Raw genomic sequence first — 16,026 nt, forward strand, 5'->3', positions numbered from 1 at the left:
TATTGAGCCTTCCAGTTGTCCTGCAATTGTCAATGCTCTGGAGAATTTTGTGATGTATGTCCCATGACCACCAGCTCCTTCCATATTTCCTTGGACAACAAAAAGCAACACACAGGCCAAGCTATATTTTGGTCCATATACATCACCAGGTATCCCACAGGACATTGACAGGGACAGGAGTTGGGTTCTGTGTGCCTGATTCCTGAACCTTCTCTTCTTATCACCTCTCATGTCATGTTTCTTCAAATGAACTCAACACCACCCAGGTTCCAAGATGAAGGAAGGCATTGCATTTAATACCAAAAATATTCTTAGTTTTGTTTTGTTTTGTTCTGACAATGGACAACTAGATTTCTGGCTCAACATAATCCATAATCATTTATAAAAAGAATAAATATGGTTCATTGTCAGCTCTGTTTGGGTTTTTGAAAACTTTATGGCAATTCACCTGAATTTTAGAGGGCAAGATTGCATGTTTCCATGCTACTTACAAGGAAGTGAAAACGCATGGGTTGCTCTCTTAGTATCCACGCCAGAGGATCAAGGATAGATGAAATTTGTGAGGGTTATTGTTCTGTGCTCTAGGGGTCTAGACTCCTAACACCCTATCATCTTCCTTTGGGTTCCACACCTGTCAGGGCAGAAATAAAAGTTTAATTCTTTGAGCATGAATGTCGATAAGGGAAGGAGCTGGGAGAAGGCTTTTCTTAGTACTTCTGGATATATTATTTAGAATTGGAAGCTTCAATGGTAGCTTCAAAAGAAAGTCAAATATGCCAATAACTTCACCCAACTGTTGGTTTTCCAAATGCACCTCAAAATACTAATGGTATTAGTTAGTATCCTTGTTACTTGCTTGGGTTTGGTCTACCTAGCTAAGTCCCCTACAATGCCAGGGCCATAGCAAGTGTTCCACCATCAATAGGCAAGATGAAGCCTAGGTTGTTTAGCCATGAGAGGGATGTTAAATAAATCTCATCTCTTGTGGTACACACTAGGTAAATATTTCGTCAGGCGAGAATGCAGCCTGTCTACAAACAAAAGACACAATGGGAAGCAGCGTCACTTACCTGTCCTGCCAGAAGGGAAGCACCTCTCCAAGTTTTAGCCTGCAACATAATAAGTATGAAGGTTATCAGAAAATGAAATGCATCTAGGCAACCTTGACGTTCTAAAGTGTCCCGACCTTCAAGTCTGCCAGCACTTCAGTCTTTCCCAGAACCAACTATTGAATTCATTTCCTCCCTTCCAATCCCCTCAGATTTTAGCCACTGTGGCAAGGATTTCTCTTCTTCTGATGACTTCCTCAGAAGCTGTCTGTGAGAGCATCTTTGCCAGTGCCAGCAGGCACAGTGTGGACGCCTCTCCGTGGGCAGCGAGGAAGTTGGACAAAGCAAAGAAGAAGCAGTGAGTATAGCATTGCAGTATGGTCATTCTTAACTCCTCCTTTCTCAAAGTCAAAACGACCAAGTTGCACAGAGGTGAAAGTCAGTAAGCCCAATGGTATCTTTGAGATTTCAGGGTGTGATTGAAATTTGTCCTCTGTGCATGGAATTCTCTCCTTGTTTATCCAACAGAGTGTTCCATAATTGACTTTAGATTTCTTCCCTGCCATGCAACCTCATCTTGGAAGAGAGGGGAATCCAAAGGTACCTTTTTGTCTACATGTATGTTACCATGTCTCGATTCATAAAAACTCAAGTCTTCCACTTGGAAGAGCGTTGGAATCATCTACCATGCTTCAGGTTAAATCTGATGAAAAGAAGATGTTTTCTACGCACTAACTGACTAGCCCGTGGTCAAATACACATGGGTTGCTTTTTATCGAGTATGTTGTACTACACATCTGAGATTACATGATGTCCTTGATTGGATATTCAAGCTTCAAACATGGCTTTAGAAATTGTGTATCCAGCAAGTGTTACCAAGAGTCCTATGCTACAGCTTCGTAAAAGTCTGTTAGTAGTAAGATATATATATATATATATATATATATATATATATATATATACATATATGTGTGTGTCAGTTCTGAATTAATTGTGTTCATCATGAGGATGTTAAGAAGATTCAGTGTGTGGTTCTTTCTTGTTTCATTGAAGAGTTAGCGCATCTGATCCATTATCAGGATTGTGGGTCTACCAGCTAGCAACATGTTCTTTAGAAATATCTTTCCTTGTTTCATAAAGGAATAGTTGTTTTCATAGATCTTGGGTAACACGCAAATTTTGTTAGAATAGATGATTTGCATCTGTGTGAGAGCGGCAATAAGAGGATGAATGTACCCAGGAGGAAAAGAAAAACAACAACAACAAGTAACAGAAAGCAAAGCCCAATTGTCATTTCTCATGATGGATCAACTGAGATGGTTTCCATGCGAGAAAGAGATAGGTAAACACAACATGCTCTGGAAGATTTTGGCAGCTAAGACATAAATGATGAACACCAATAAAACTAGGGAATGTCTCAAACAGGTGCCCTGGTTTCTCACCTAGCCATTATTATCTAGAATTTACCCAGCCTCCAACAGGAAAGACCATTTCAATTTTCCCTCTATATAAATTGAATGATCCTTTAATTATTAGTTATACGTCAGCCTTTACACAACTATGGGAAAAGTGCGAGGGCAGTCATTGTCCTCCAATATTCTTGGGACTACTGGCATGAGCCCTAACCTCCCAGCCTGACACTTTACCACATATGTGCAAGGGTACATCGCCGGAGACTAGGAATGAGCAGCACGTTCGAATTCATCAGTTCTTACATATTTTTTGAGTACGTCATTTGCACCTACAGTCATCTCTACCTGATATATGTGCCTACTCCTATAGTAAAGGTTGTCTCCCTATCACTTGGAATCATTTCTATCTCTTTGAAAATAGAAAGCAATGAAGATTGTATCAAACCAAGTATGGGTATTGTTATGAGGCCTTTTTCGAAAAATCTCAGAATCTGATGCCATACTGCACAGTCTCATCCTCTCTGAAGAGGGAAGAGTGCAAGGCAGGCTCTGAACTCCTCATGGGTCTCACGAGGACCTCATATCTGGACCTCAGATCGCATCTGTTCAAGTCAGTCAACGTCCTCAGAGACCTGTTGTCATCATAGATCCAGAAAGGACTTCGCTCAACACATGAGTTTTCACCTACCAAGTGAAATCCCAGAGAGCTAGACTCCTGGGCCTTGACAAGGAAGTTCAAAACTGTGCAGGAGGCATGTAGCTCATTCTGTCAAAGGTTCTGGGGAAACACAGAGGACAGGATTAAAGAGCCTTTCCCCTTTGACACCATATGAGAAAAATAGAGGTCAACACATTGCCTTTGGTGGGTGTCACTGGCCCCAAATCGGGTACCTGTGAATGTTCCTTGAATTTATGTATTTAATCTTTACAACAAAGATTTGGTAAGAATAGAGAAAACATTCAAGAAAGCAAAATGACTTTTTTCCTATCTAGATAAGATTTTTCAACATCCTAATTTGCGGTTTTGATTCTATGCTCGTCATGTTAACCCGCCTTTACACTTCCTCCTCAGGTTCCCTGTCTTCCATGTATGTTCCTCTCCATCTTACAGTGCACAGTATTGAGCCTTCCAGTTGTCCTGCAATTGTCAATGCTCTGGAGGATTTTGTGATGTATGTCCCATGACCACGAGCTCCTTCCATATTTCCTTGGACAACAAAAAGCAACACACAGGCCAAGCTATATTTTGGTCCATATACATCACCAGGTATCCCACAGGACATTGACAGGGACAGGAGTTGGGTTCTGTGTGCCTGATTCCTGAACCTTCTCTTCTTATCACCTCTCATGTCATGTTTCTTCAAATGAACTCAACACCACCCAGGTTCCAAGATGAAGGAAGGCATTGCATTTAATACCAAAAATATTCTTAGTTTTGTTTTGTTTTGTTCTGACAATGGACAACTAGATTTCTGGCTCAACATAATCCATAATCATTTATAAAAAGAATAAATATGGTTCATTGTCAGCTCTGTTTGGGTTTTTGAAAACTTTATGGCAATTCACCTGAATTTTAGAGGGCAAGATTGCATGTTTCCATGCTACTTACAAGGAAGTGAAAACGCATGGGTTGCTCTCTTAGTATCCACGCCAGAGGATCAAGGATAGATGAAATTTGTGAGGGTTATTGTTCTGTGCTCTAGGGGTCTAGACTCCTAACACCCTATCATCTTCCTTTGGGTTCCACACCTGTCAGGGCAGAAATAAAAGTTTAATTCTTTGAGCATGAATGTTGATAAGGGAAGGAGCTGGGAGAAGGCTTTTCTTAGTACTTCTGGATATATTATTTAGAATTGGAAGCTTCAATGGTAGCTTCAAAAGAAAGTCAAATATGCCAATAACTTCACCCAACTGTTGGTTTTCCAAATGCACCTCAAAATACTAATGGTATTAGTTAGTATCCTTGTCACTTGCTTGGGTTTGGTCTACCTAGCTAAGTCCCCTACAATGCCAGGGCCATAGCAAGTGTTCCACCATCAATAGGCAAGATGAAGCCTAGGTTGTTTAGCCATGAGAGGGATGTTAAATAAATCTCATCTCTTGTGGTACACAGTAGGTAAATATTTCGTCAGGCGAGAATGCAGCCTGTCTACAAACAAAAGACACAATGGGAAGCAGCGTCACTTACCTGTCCTGCCAGAAGGGAAGCACCTCTCCAAGTTTTAGCCTGCAACATAATAAGTATGAAGGTTATCAGAAAATGAAATGCGTCTAGGCAACCTTGACGTTCTAAAGAGTCCCGACCTTCAAGTCTGCCAGCACTTCAGTCTTTCCCAGAACCAACTATTGAATTCATTTCCTCCCTTCCAATCCCCTCAGATTTTAGCCACTGTGGCAAGGATTTCTCTTCTTCTGATGACTTCCTCAGAAGCTGTCTGTGAGAGCATCTTTGCCAGTGCCAGCAGGCACAGTGTGGACGCCTCTCAGTGGGCAGCGAGGAAGTTGGACAAAGCAAAGAAGAAGCAGTGAGTATAGCATTGCAGTATGGTCATTCTTAACTCCTCCTTTCTCAAAGTCAAAACGACCAAGTTGCACAGAGGTGAAAGTCAGTAAGCCCAATGGTATCTTTGAGATTTCAGGGTGTGATTGAAATTTGTCCTCTGTGCATGGAATTCTCTCCTTGTTTATCCATCAGAGTGTTCCATAATTGACTTTAGATTTCTTCCCTGCCATGCAACCTCATCTTGGAAGAGAGGGGAATCCAAAGGTACCTTTTTGTCTACATGTATGTTACCATGTCTCGATTCATAAAAACTCAAGTCTTCCACTTGGAAGAGCGTTGGAATCATCTACCATGCTTCAGGTTAAATCTGATGAAAAGAAGATGTTTTCTACGCACTAACTGACTAGCCCGTGGTCAAATACACATGGGTTGCTTTTTATCGAGTATGTTGTACTACACATCTGAGATTACATGATGTCCTTGATTGGATATTCAAGCTTCAAACATGGCTTTAGAAATTGTGTATCCAGCAAGTGTTACCAAGAGTCCTATGCTACAGCTTCGTAAAAGTCTGTTAGTAGTAAGATATATATATATATATATATATATATATATATATATATACATATATGTGTGTGTCAGTTCTGAATTAATTGTGTTCATCATGAGGATGTTAAGAAGATTCAGTGTGTGGTTCTTTCTTGTTTCATTGAAGAGTTAGCGCATCTGATCCATTATCAGGATTGTGGGTCTACCAGCTAGCAACATGTTCTTTAGAAATATCTTTCCTTGTTTCATAAAGGAATAGTTGTTTTCATAGATCTTGGGTAACACGCAAATTTTGTTAGAATAGATGATTTGCATCTGTGTGAGAGCGGCAATAAGAGGATGAATGTACCCAGGAGGAAAAGAAAAACAACAACAACAAGTAACAGAAAGCAAAGCCCAATTGTCATTTCTCATGATGGATCAACTGAGATGGTTTCCATGCGAGAAAGAGATAGGTAAACACAACATGCTCTGGAAGATTTTGGCAGCTAAGACATAAATGATGAACACCAATAAAACTAGGGAATGTCTCAAACAGGTGCCCTGGTTTCTCACCTAGCCATTATTATCTAGAATTTACCCAGCCTCCAACAGGAAAGACCATTTCAATTTTCCCTCTATATAAATTGAATGATCCTTTAATTATTAGTTATACGTCAGCCTTTACACAACTTTGGGAAAAGTGCGAGGGCAGTCATTGTCCTCCAATATTCTTGGGACTACTGGCATGAGCCCTAACCTCCCAGCCTGACACTTTACCACATATGTGCAAGGGTACATCGCCGGAGACTAGGAATGAGCAGCACGTTCGAATTCATCAATTCTTACATATTTTTTGAGTACGTCATTTGCACCTACAGTCATCTCTACCTGATATATGTGCCTACTCCTATAGTAAAGGTTGTCTCCCTATCACTTGGAATCATTTCTATCTCTTTGAAAATAGAAAGCAATGAAGATTGTATCAAACCAAGTATGGGTATTGTTATGAGGCCTTTTTCGAAAAATCTCAGAATCTGATGCCATACTGCACAGTCTCATCCTCTCTGAAGAGGGAAGAGTGCAAGGCAGGCTCTGAACTCCTCATGGGTCTCACGAGGACCTCATATCTGGACCTCAGATCGCATCTGTTCAAGTCAGTCAACGTCCTCAGAGACCTGTTGTCATCATAGATCCAGAAAGGACTTCGCTCAACACATGAGTTTTCACCTACCAAGTGAAATCCCAGAGAGCTAGACTCCTGGGCCTTGACAAGGAAGTTCAAAACTGTGCAGGAGGCATGTAGCTCATTCTGTCAAAGGTTCTGGGGAAACACAGAGGACAGGATTAAAGAGCCTTTCCCCTTTGACACCATATGAGAAAAATAGAGGTCAACACATTTCCTTTGGTGGGTGTCACTGGCCCCAAATCGGGTACCTGTGAATGTTCCTTGAATTTATGTATTTAATCTTTACAACAAAGATTTGGTAAGAATAGAGAAAACATTCAAGAAAGCAAAATGCCTTTTTTCCTATCTAGATAAGATTTTTCAACATCCTAATTTGCGGTTTTGATTCTATGCTCGTCATGTTAACCCGCCTTTACACTTCCTCCTCAGGTTCCCTGTCTTCCATGTATGTTCCTCTCCATTTTACAGTGCACAGTATTGAGCCTTCCAGTTGTCCTGCAATTGTCAATGCTCTGGAGGATTTTGTGATGTATGTCCCATGACCACCAGCTCCTTCCATATTTCCTTGGACAACAAAAAGCAACACACAGGCCAAGCTATATTTTGGTCCATATACATCACCAGGTATCCCACAGGACATTGACAGGGACAGGAGTTGGGTTCTGTGTGCCTGATTCCTGAACCTTCTCTTCTTATCACCTCTGATGTCATGTTTCTTCAAATGAACTCAACACCACCCAAGTTCCAAGATGAACGAAGGCATTGCATTTAATACCAAAAATATTCTTAGTTTTGTTTTGTTTTGTTCTGACAATGGACAACTAGATTTCTGGCTCAACATAATCCATAATCATTTATAAAAAGAATAAATATGGTTCATTGTCAGCTCTGTTTGGGTTTTCGAAAACTTTATGGCAATTCACCTGAATTTTAGAGGGCAAGATTGCATGTTTCCATGCTACTTAAAAGGAAGTGAAAACGCATGGGTGGCTCTCTTAGTATCCACGCCAGAGGATCAAGGATAGATGAAATTTGTGAGGGTTATTGTTCTGTGCTCTAGGGGTCTAGACTCCTAACACCCTATCATCTTCCTTTGGGTTCCACACCTGTCAGGGCAGAAATAAGAGTTTAATTCTTTGAGCTTGAATGTCGATAAGGGAAGGAGCTGGGAGAAAGCTTTTCTTAGTCCTTCTGGATATATTTTTTACAATTGGAAGCTTCAATGGTAGCTTCAAAAGAAAGTCAAATATGCCAATAACTTTACCCAACTGTTGGTTTTCCAAATGCACCTCAAAATACTAATGGTATTAGGTAATATCCTTGTCACTTGCTTGGGGTGGGACTACCTAGCTAAGTCCCCTACAATGCCAGGGCCATAGCAAGTGTTCCACCATCAAGAGGCAAGACGAAGCCTAGGTTGTTTAGCCATGAGAGGGACGTTAAATAATTCTCATCTCTTGTGGTACACAGTAGGTAAATATTTCGTCAGGCGAGAATGCAGCCTGCCTACGAACAAAAGACACAATGGGAAGCAGCGTCACTTACCTGTCCTGCCAGAAGGGAAGCACCTCTCCAAGTTTTAGCCTGCAACATAATAAGTATGAAGGTTATCAGAAAAGGAAATGCGTCTAGGCAACCTTGACTTTCTAAAGTGTCCCGACCTTCAAGTCTGCCAGCACTTCAGTCTTTCCCAGAACCAACTATTGAATTCATTTCCTCCCTTCCAATCCCCTCAGATTTTAGCCACTGTGGCAAGGATTTCTCTTCTTCTGATGACTTCCTCAGAAGTTGTCTGTGAGAGCATCTTTGCCAGTGCCAGCAGACACAGTATGGATGCCTCTCAGTGGGCAGCAGTGAAGTTGGACAAAGCAAAGAAGAGGCACTGCCTATAGCATTGCAGTATGGTCATTCTTTTTTTTTTTTTTTTTTTTTTTCAATGCTGTTTATTCAGGAACATTGAAGAATCCTCGGGCCCTGGGGAAAGTCAGCCCACAGCTTAAATAGCCTCTGCGTAGCCAACCCAGGCGTGCCACGGGGGCAATGCAGATAGTTCCACATACATGGAAGCATGCCAGATCCTCGGCCTTAGCCAAATGTGGAGTTGTTCGTGACAGAGAGCACTCACCATCAGGAAGGTGAAAGGCGGAATCCAGCTCCATCTTTAAGGCATAGCATTCCGCAGCTCTCTACAGTTCCCCCTTTTTGTTTTAGACGCATCAGGCAAGAGTAGAGGTCTGATCTCTGATATTAGAAATAAATTGGGACTTTGTACAGATGTTCATTTAGGTGTCATCCACCCAAAGAGCATCAGACCCGTCCGATACCTTTTTCTCAGAGGCGGGACCTGGGGCATCAACCTGCATCCAATCAGACATGGTCTTCTCTGGGTCCAAAGCGGCTGACCCTGAGTGCAGTGCTTAGCCTCGCATCCTGAGCTTATCATTTTAGCTTTTTCTGGTATCCAACCATGCTTGGGGGAATGTCCTGCTTCATGGCTGTAAAGGCCTGAATGATCATGGCTGCATCACACTGTTGTGATTCTCTAATCTTGCATATATACCACAGGCAAACCAAGGAGACCAACACCAGAAGGCCTGCTAACACTCCCATGCCCGCCCATTCCTTCAGTTGGTTCATTGCTGCAGCAATCCATGTTGATAATCCTGTGGCTAGTCCTGTGTCCACTCTGGTAGAATTTACTGTGACAATGGCCACTCTCAGCTGCTCCATCGTAGTATCGAATTCTCCAGTCCAATTATCTAAAATATAGCTCGACAATTGTTTAGACAGATTTGCAGCACAGGAAAAATTCTCATGTTGTATGCTAGTGACACAAAGTCCAGCATACTTTCATTGACAGCCAGGTTGAGCGATTTGCCATAGGGTATCTATTTGCTCCTACAAGAGGTCAATCCTCTGATTGAACACCATCAAGCTTCCTTTTAGTTGAGCATTAATTCCTTTATGTACAACAAAGGCATGAGCTACATTGGCTTAATGATTATTCAGGGTCTGAACTGACAGACTACAATAAGAAAGGAGAGGAGATCCTCCCCTATTAGTGGACTTGGGGAGTGGCATGCAAGCAGAGGGAGGAGGGAGGGTGGGATTGGGAGGAGAGGAGGGAGAGGCTAATGGGGGGATGCAGAATGAATAAAGTGTAATTGATGAAAAATTTAAGAAAAAAGGAAAAAAATAATTTAATAACCTTAAATGAATTTCAAAATTGGAGGAAAACATGGAGTTAGTCAATTGGCATGGAGCACGTCTCGCCCCTGGGGGCAATGGTCTCCTGAACTTACTCAGACCTCGGACACCACCACTGCTAGTTCTAGAACTGACGCAGGATGTTCCAACGAGGGGTTAAGGCTTCTCATAATATTTCCTATAAGCCCACACCTGTTTGTCTATATCCCCCATTTTTATTCATTATTAGCCAGATAGAGTCAAGTAATTGTGGTAATGATACTTGCTTTTTTGCCCAATGCTGGAATGCTAGTAAATTTAGGTATGCCCTGGTTACTCGCATGCCTCGCTGGGTGCCTGTGCCCATTGATGCCCCTCACGCTATGACTCTCTTCAGACAGAAAAGGGATCTTGGAACTACAGCCACCATTGTTACTACCATCTCATTGACAGCTGTTGGAGCTACCACCAGGGCATTAGCCATGAGTCATACTGTACAGTATGGTCATTCTTAACTCCTGGTTTCTCAAAGTCAAAATGAACAAGTTGCACAGAGGTGAAAGTCAGTAAGCCCTATGGTATCTTTGAGATTTCAGGGTGTCATTGAAATTTGTCCTCTGTGCATGGAATTCTCTCATGTTTATCCAACAGAGTGTTCCATAATTGACTTTAGATTTCTTCCCTGCCATGCAACCTCATCTTGGAAGAAAGGGGATTCCAAAGGTGCCTTTTTGTCTATATGTATGTTACCATGTCTCGATTCATGGAACTCAAGTATTCCACTTGGAAGAGAGTTGGAATCATCTACCATGCTTCAGGTTAAATCTGATGAAAAGAAGATGTTTTCTACTCACTAACTGACTAGCCCGTGGTCAAATACTCATGGGTTGCTTTTTATCGAGTATGTTGTACTACAAATCTGAGATTACATGATGTCCTTGATTGGATATTCAAGCGTCAACCATGGCTTTAGAAATTGTGTATCCAGCAAGTGTTACCAAAAGTCCTATGCTCCTGCTTCCTAAAAGTCTGTTAGTAGTAAGATATATATATGTATATATATATATATTTATATATATGTGTGTGTGTGTGTGTGTGTCAGTTCTGAATTAATTGTGTTCATCATGAGGATATTAAGAAGATTCAGTGTGTGGTTCTTTCTTGTTTCATTGGAGAGTTAGTGTGTCTGCTCCATTATCAGGACTGTGGGTCTACCAGCTAGCAACATGTTCTATAGACGTATCTTTCCTTTGTTTTTTAAAGGAATAGTTGTTTTCATAGATATTGGGTAACACGCAAATTTTGTTAAAAGAGATGATTTGCATCTGTGTGAGTGCAGCAATAAGAGGATGAATGTACCAAGGAGGAAAATAGAAACAAAAACAACGAATAACAGAAAGCAAAGCCCAATTGTCATTTCTCATGATGGATCAACTGAGAGGGTTTCCATGCGAGAGAGAGATAGGTAAACACAACATGCTCTGGAATATTTTGGCAGCTAAGACATACTTGATGAACACCAATAAAACTAGGGAATGTCTCAAACAGGTGCCCTGGCTTATCACCTAGCCATTATTATCTAGAATTTACCCAGGCTCCAACAGGAAAGATCATTTCAAATTTCCCTCTATATAAATTGAATGGTCCTGGAATTATTTGTTATACGTCAGCCTTTACACAACTTTGGGTAAATGGCGAGGGCAGTTATTGTCCTCCAATATTCTTGGGACTACTGGCATGATCCATAACATCCCCTCCTGACACTTTACTACATATGTGCAAGGGTACATCGACCGAGACTAGGAATGAGCAGCACGTTCGAATTCATCAGTTCCTAGATAGTTTTTGAGTACGTCATTTGCACCTACAGTCATCTCTACCTGATATATGTGCCTACTCCTATAGTAAAGGCTCTCTCCCTATCACTTGAAATCATTTCAATCTCTTGGAAAATAGAACGCAATGAAGAATGTATCAAACCATGTATGGGTACTGTTATGAGGCCTTTTTCGAAAAATCTCAGAATCTGATGCCAAACTGCACAGTTCTCATCCTCTCTGAAGAGGGAAGAGTGCCAGGCAGACTCTGAAATCCTCATGGGTCTCACACGGACCTCATATCTGGACCTCATATCGCATCTGTTCTAGTCAGTCAACGTCCTCAGATACCTGTTGTCATCATAGATCCAGAAAGGCCTTTGATAAACACATGAGTTTTCACCTACCAAATGAAACCCCAGAGAGCTAGACTCCTGGGCCTTGACAAGGAAGTTCAAAACTGAGCAGGAGGCATGTAGCTCATTCTATCAAAGGTGGTGGGGAAACACAGAGGACAGGATTAAAGAGCCTTTCCCCTTTGACCCCATATGAGAAAAATAGAGGTCAAAACATTGCATTCGGTGGGTGTCACTGCCCCCAAATGGGGTGCCTCTCAATGTTCCCTGAACTTCTGTACTTAACCTTTACAACAGAGATTTTGGCAAGAATAGAGAAAACATTCAAGTAAGCAAAATGACTTTGTTCCTATCTAGATAAGATTTTTTCAACATCCTAATTTGCGGTTTTGATTCTATGCTCTTCCTCTTTACCCTCCTTTAGGATTCTTCCTCCTGTTCCCTGTCTTCCATGTATGTTCCTCTCCATCTTTCAGTGCCCAGTATTGAGCCTTCCAGTTGTCCTGCAATTGTCAATGCTCTGGAGGATTTTGTGATGTATGTCACATGACCACCAGCTCGTTCCATATTTCCTTGGACACAAACTGGAATAGAGAAACCAAGCTACATTTTGATCCATATATATCACCAGGTATCCCAAAGGACATTGACAGGGACAGGAGTTGGATTCTGTGTGCCTGATTCCTGAACCTGCTCTTCTTATCACCTCTCATGTCATGTTTCTTCAAATGAACTCAAAACCACCCAGTTTCCAAGATGAAGGAAGGCATTGCATTTAATACCAAAAATATTCTTAGTTTTGTTTTGTTTTGTTTTTTCTGACAATGGAAAACTAGATTTCTGGCTCAACATAATCCATAATCATTTATAAAAAGAATAATTATGGTTCATTATCAGCTCTGTTTGGGGCTACGAAAACTTTACGGCAATTCACCTGAATTTTGGAGGGCAGATTGCAAGTTTCCATGCTACTTACAAGGACTTGAAAATACATTGGTCGCTCTCTTAGTATCCACGCCAGAGGAACAAGGATAGATGAAATTTGTGAGGGTTATTGTTCTGTGCTCTAGGGGTCTAGACTCCTAACACCCTATCATCTTCCTTTGAGTTCCAACCTGCCAGGGCAGAAATAAGAGTTTAATTCTTTGAGCTTGAATGTCGATAAGGGAAGGAGCTGGGAAAAGACTTTTCTTAGTATTTCTGGATATATTATTTAGAATTGGAAGCTTCAATTGTAGCTTCAAAAGAAAGTCAAATATGCCAATAACTTCACCCAACTGTTGGTTTTCCAAATGCACCTCAACATGCTAATGGTAATAGGTAGTATCCTTTCTTGGGTTGGGACTACCTAGCTAAGTCCCCTACAATGCAAAGGCCATAACAAGTGTTCCACCAGCAAGAGGCAAGATGAAGCCTAGGTTGTTTAGCCATAAGAGGGAAGTCAAATGATTCTCATCTCTAGAGGTACACAGTAGGTAAATATTTAGTCAGCCGAGACTGCAGCCTGCCTACAAACAAAAGACACCATGGGAAGCAGCGTCACTGCTTACCTATCCTGCCAGAAGGGAAGCACCTCTCCAAGTTTTAACCTGCAACATAATAAGTATGAAGGTTATCAGAAAAGGAAATGCGTCTAGGCAACCTTGACTTTCTAAAGTTTCCCGACCTTCAATTCTGCCAGCCGTTCAGTATTTCCCAGAACCAACTATTGAATTCATTTCCTCCCTTCCAATCCCCTCAGATTTTAGCCACTGTGGCAAAAATTTCTCTTCTTCTGATGGCTTCCTCAAAAGCTGTCTGTGAGAGCATCTTTGCGAGTGCCAGCAGACACAGTATGGATGCCTCTCAGTGGGCAGCAAGGAAGTTCAACAAAGCAAAGAAGAGGCACTGCCTATAGCATTGCAGTATGGTCATTCTTAACTCCTCCTCGTTTCTCAAAGTCAAAACGAACAAGTTGCACAGAGGTGAAAGTCAGTAAGCCCTATGGTATCTTTGAGATTTCAGGGTGTCATTGAAATTTATCCTCTGTGCATGGAATTCTTTCATTGTTTATCCAACAGAGTATTCCATAATTTACTATAGATTTCTTCCATGCCATGCAACCTCATCTTGGATGAGAGGGGAATCCAAAGGTGCCTTTTTGTCTACATGTATGTTACCATGTCTCGATTCACGGAACTCAAGTCTTCCACTTGGAAGAGCGTTGGAATCATCTACCATGCTTCAGGTTAAATCTGATGAAAAGAAGATGTTTTGTATGCACTAACTGACTAGCCTGTGGTCAAATACTCATGGGTTGCTTTTTAATAGAATATGTTGTACTACACATCTGAGATTACATGATTTCCTTGATTGGATATTCAAGTTTCAACCATGGTTGTAGAAATTGTGTATCCAGCAAGAGTTACCAAGAGTCCAATCCTCCTGCTTCCTAAAAGTCTGTTAGTAGTAAGATATATATATATATATATATATATATATATGTATATATATATATATATATATATATATATATATATATATATCTGTGTGTGTGTGTCAGTTCTGAATTAATTATGTTCATCATGAGGATATTAAGAAGATTCAGTGTGTAGTTCGTTCTTGTTTCATTGGAGAGTTAGCGTGTCTGCTCCATTATCAGGACTGTGGGTCTACCAGCTAGCAACATGTTCTTTAGAAATATCTTTCCTCGTTTTTTAAAGGAATAGTTGTTTTCATAGATCTTGGGTAACACGCAAATTTTGTTAGAAGAGATGATGTGCATCTGTGTGAGAGCTGCAATAAGAGGAAGAATGTAAACAGGTGGAAAACAGAAACAACAACAAGAAATAACAGAAAGCAAAGCCCAATTGTCATTTCCATGATGGATCAACTGAGATGGTTTCCATGCGAGAGAGAGAGATAGGTAAACACAACATGCTCTGGAAGATTTTGGCAGCTAAGACAGAATTGAAGAACAACAATAAAACTATTGAATGTCTCAAACAGGTGCCCTGGCTTATCACCAAGCCATTATTATCTAGAATTTACCCAGCCTCCAACAGGAAAGACCATTTCAATTTTCCCTCTATCTAAATTGAATGATCCTGGAATTATTTGTTATACGTCAGCCTTTACACAACTTTGGGTAAAGGGCGAGGGCAGTCATTGTCCTCCAATATTCTTGGGACTACTGGCATGAGCCATAAAATCCGCTCCTGACACTTTACCACATATGTGCAAGGGTACATCGACCGAGACTAGGAATGAGCAGCACGTTCGAAATCATCAGTTCTTAGATATTTTTTGAGTATATCATTTGCACCTACAGTCATCTCTACCTGATATATGTGCCTACTCCTATAGTAAAGGCTGTCTCCCTATCAATTGGAATCATTTCTATCTCTTTGAAAATAGAAAGCAATGAAGAAAGTATCAAACCAAGTATGGGTACTGTTATGAGGCCTTTTTCGAAAAATCTCAGAATCTGATGCCAAACTGCACAGTTCTCATCCTCTCTGAAGAGGGAAGAGTGCCAGGCAGGCTCTGAAATCCTCATGGGTCTCACAAGGTCCTCATAACTGGACCTCAGATTACATCTGCTCAAGTCAGTCAACGTCCTCAGATACCTGTTGTCATCATAGATCCAGAAAGGCCTTCGCTCAACACATGAGTTTTCACCTACCAAGTGAAACCCCAGAGAGCTAGACTCCTGGGCCTTGACAAGGAAGTTCAAAACTGTGCAGGAGGCATGTAGCTCATTCTGTCAAAGGTGGTGGGGAAACACAGTGACAGGATTGAAGAGCCTTTCCCCTCTGACACCATATGAGAAAAATAGAGGTCAAAACATTGCATTTGGTGGGTGTCACTGGCCCCAAATCGGGTAGCTGTGAATGTTCCCTGAAATTATGTACTTAATCTTTACAACAGAGATTTTGGTAAGAATAGAGAAAACATTCAAGTAAGCAAAATGACTTTGTTCCTATCTAGATAAGATTTTTTCAACA

General features: G+C 41.1%; 4 non-coding genes across 4 annotated transcripts; all 4 read right to left on the minus strand.

The window, feature by feature from the left end:
• Positions 1-3,047: 3,047 nt before the first annotated feature.
• On the minus strand, positions 3,048-3,112 carry LOC132647846 (small nucleolar RNA SNORD109A). The gene has a single exon (XR_009586186.1). It is a non-coding gene; the product is annotated as a small nucleolar RNA SNORD109A (small nucleolar RNA).
• A 3,512-nt stretch (positions 3,113-6,624) lies between these two features.
• Positions 6,625-6,689, minus strand: LOC132647847 (small nucleolar RNA SNORD109A). Its single transcript, XR_009586187.1, has one exon. It is a non-coding gene; the product is annotated as a small nucleolar RNA SNORD109A (small nucleolar RNA).
• Positions 6,690-11,989: 5,300 nt separating this feature from the next.
• On the minus strand, positions 11,990-12,054 carry LOC132647327 (small nucleolar RNA SNORD109A). The gene has a single exon (XR_009585695.1). It is a non-coding gene; the product is annotated as a small nucleolar RNA SNORD109A (small nucleolar RNA).
• A 3,548-nt stretch (positions 12,055-15,602) lies between these two features.
• LOC132647625 (small nucleolar RNA SNORD109A) lies at positions 15,603-15,667 on the minus strand. Its single transcript, XR_009585972.1, has one exon. It is a non-coding gene; the product is annotated as a small nucleolar RNA SNORD109A (small nucleolar RNA).
• Between the last annotated feature and the right edge of the window lie 359 nt (positions 15,668-16,026).

Source organism: Meriones unguiculatus, chromosome 14 (assembly GCF_030254825.1).
Source record: "Meriones unguiculatus strain TT.TT164.6M chromosome 14, Bangor_MerUng_6.1, whole genome shotgun sequence".
NCBI lineage: Eukaryota > Metazoa > Chordata > Mammalia > Rodentia > Muridae > Meriones > Meriones unguiculatus.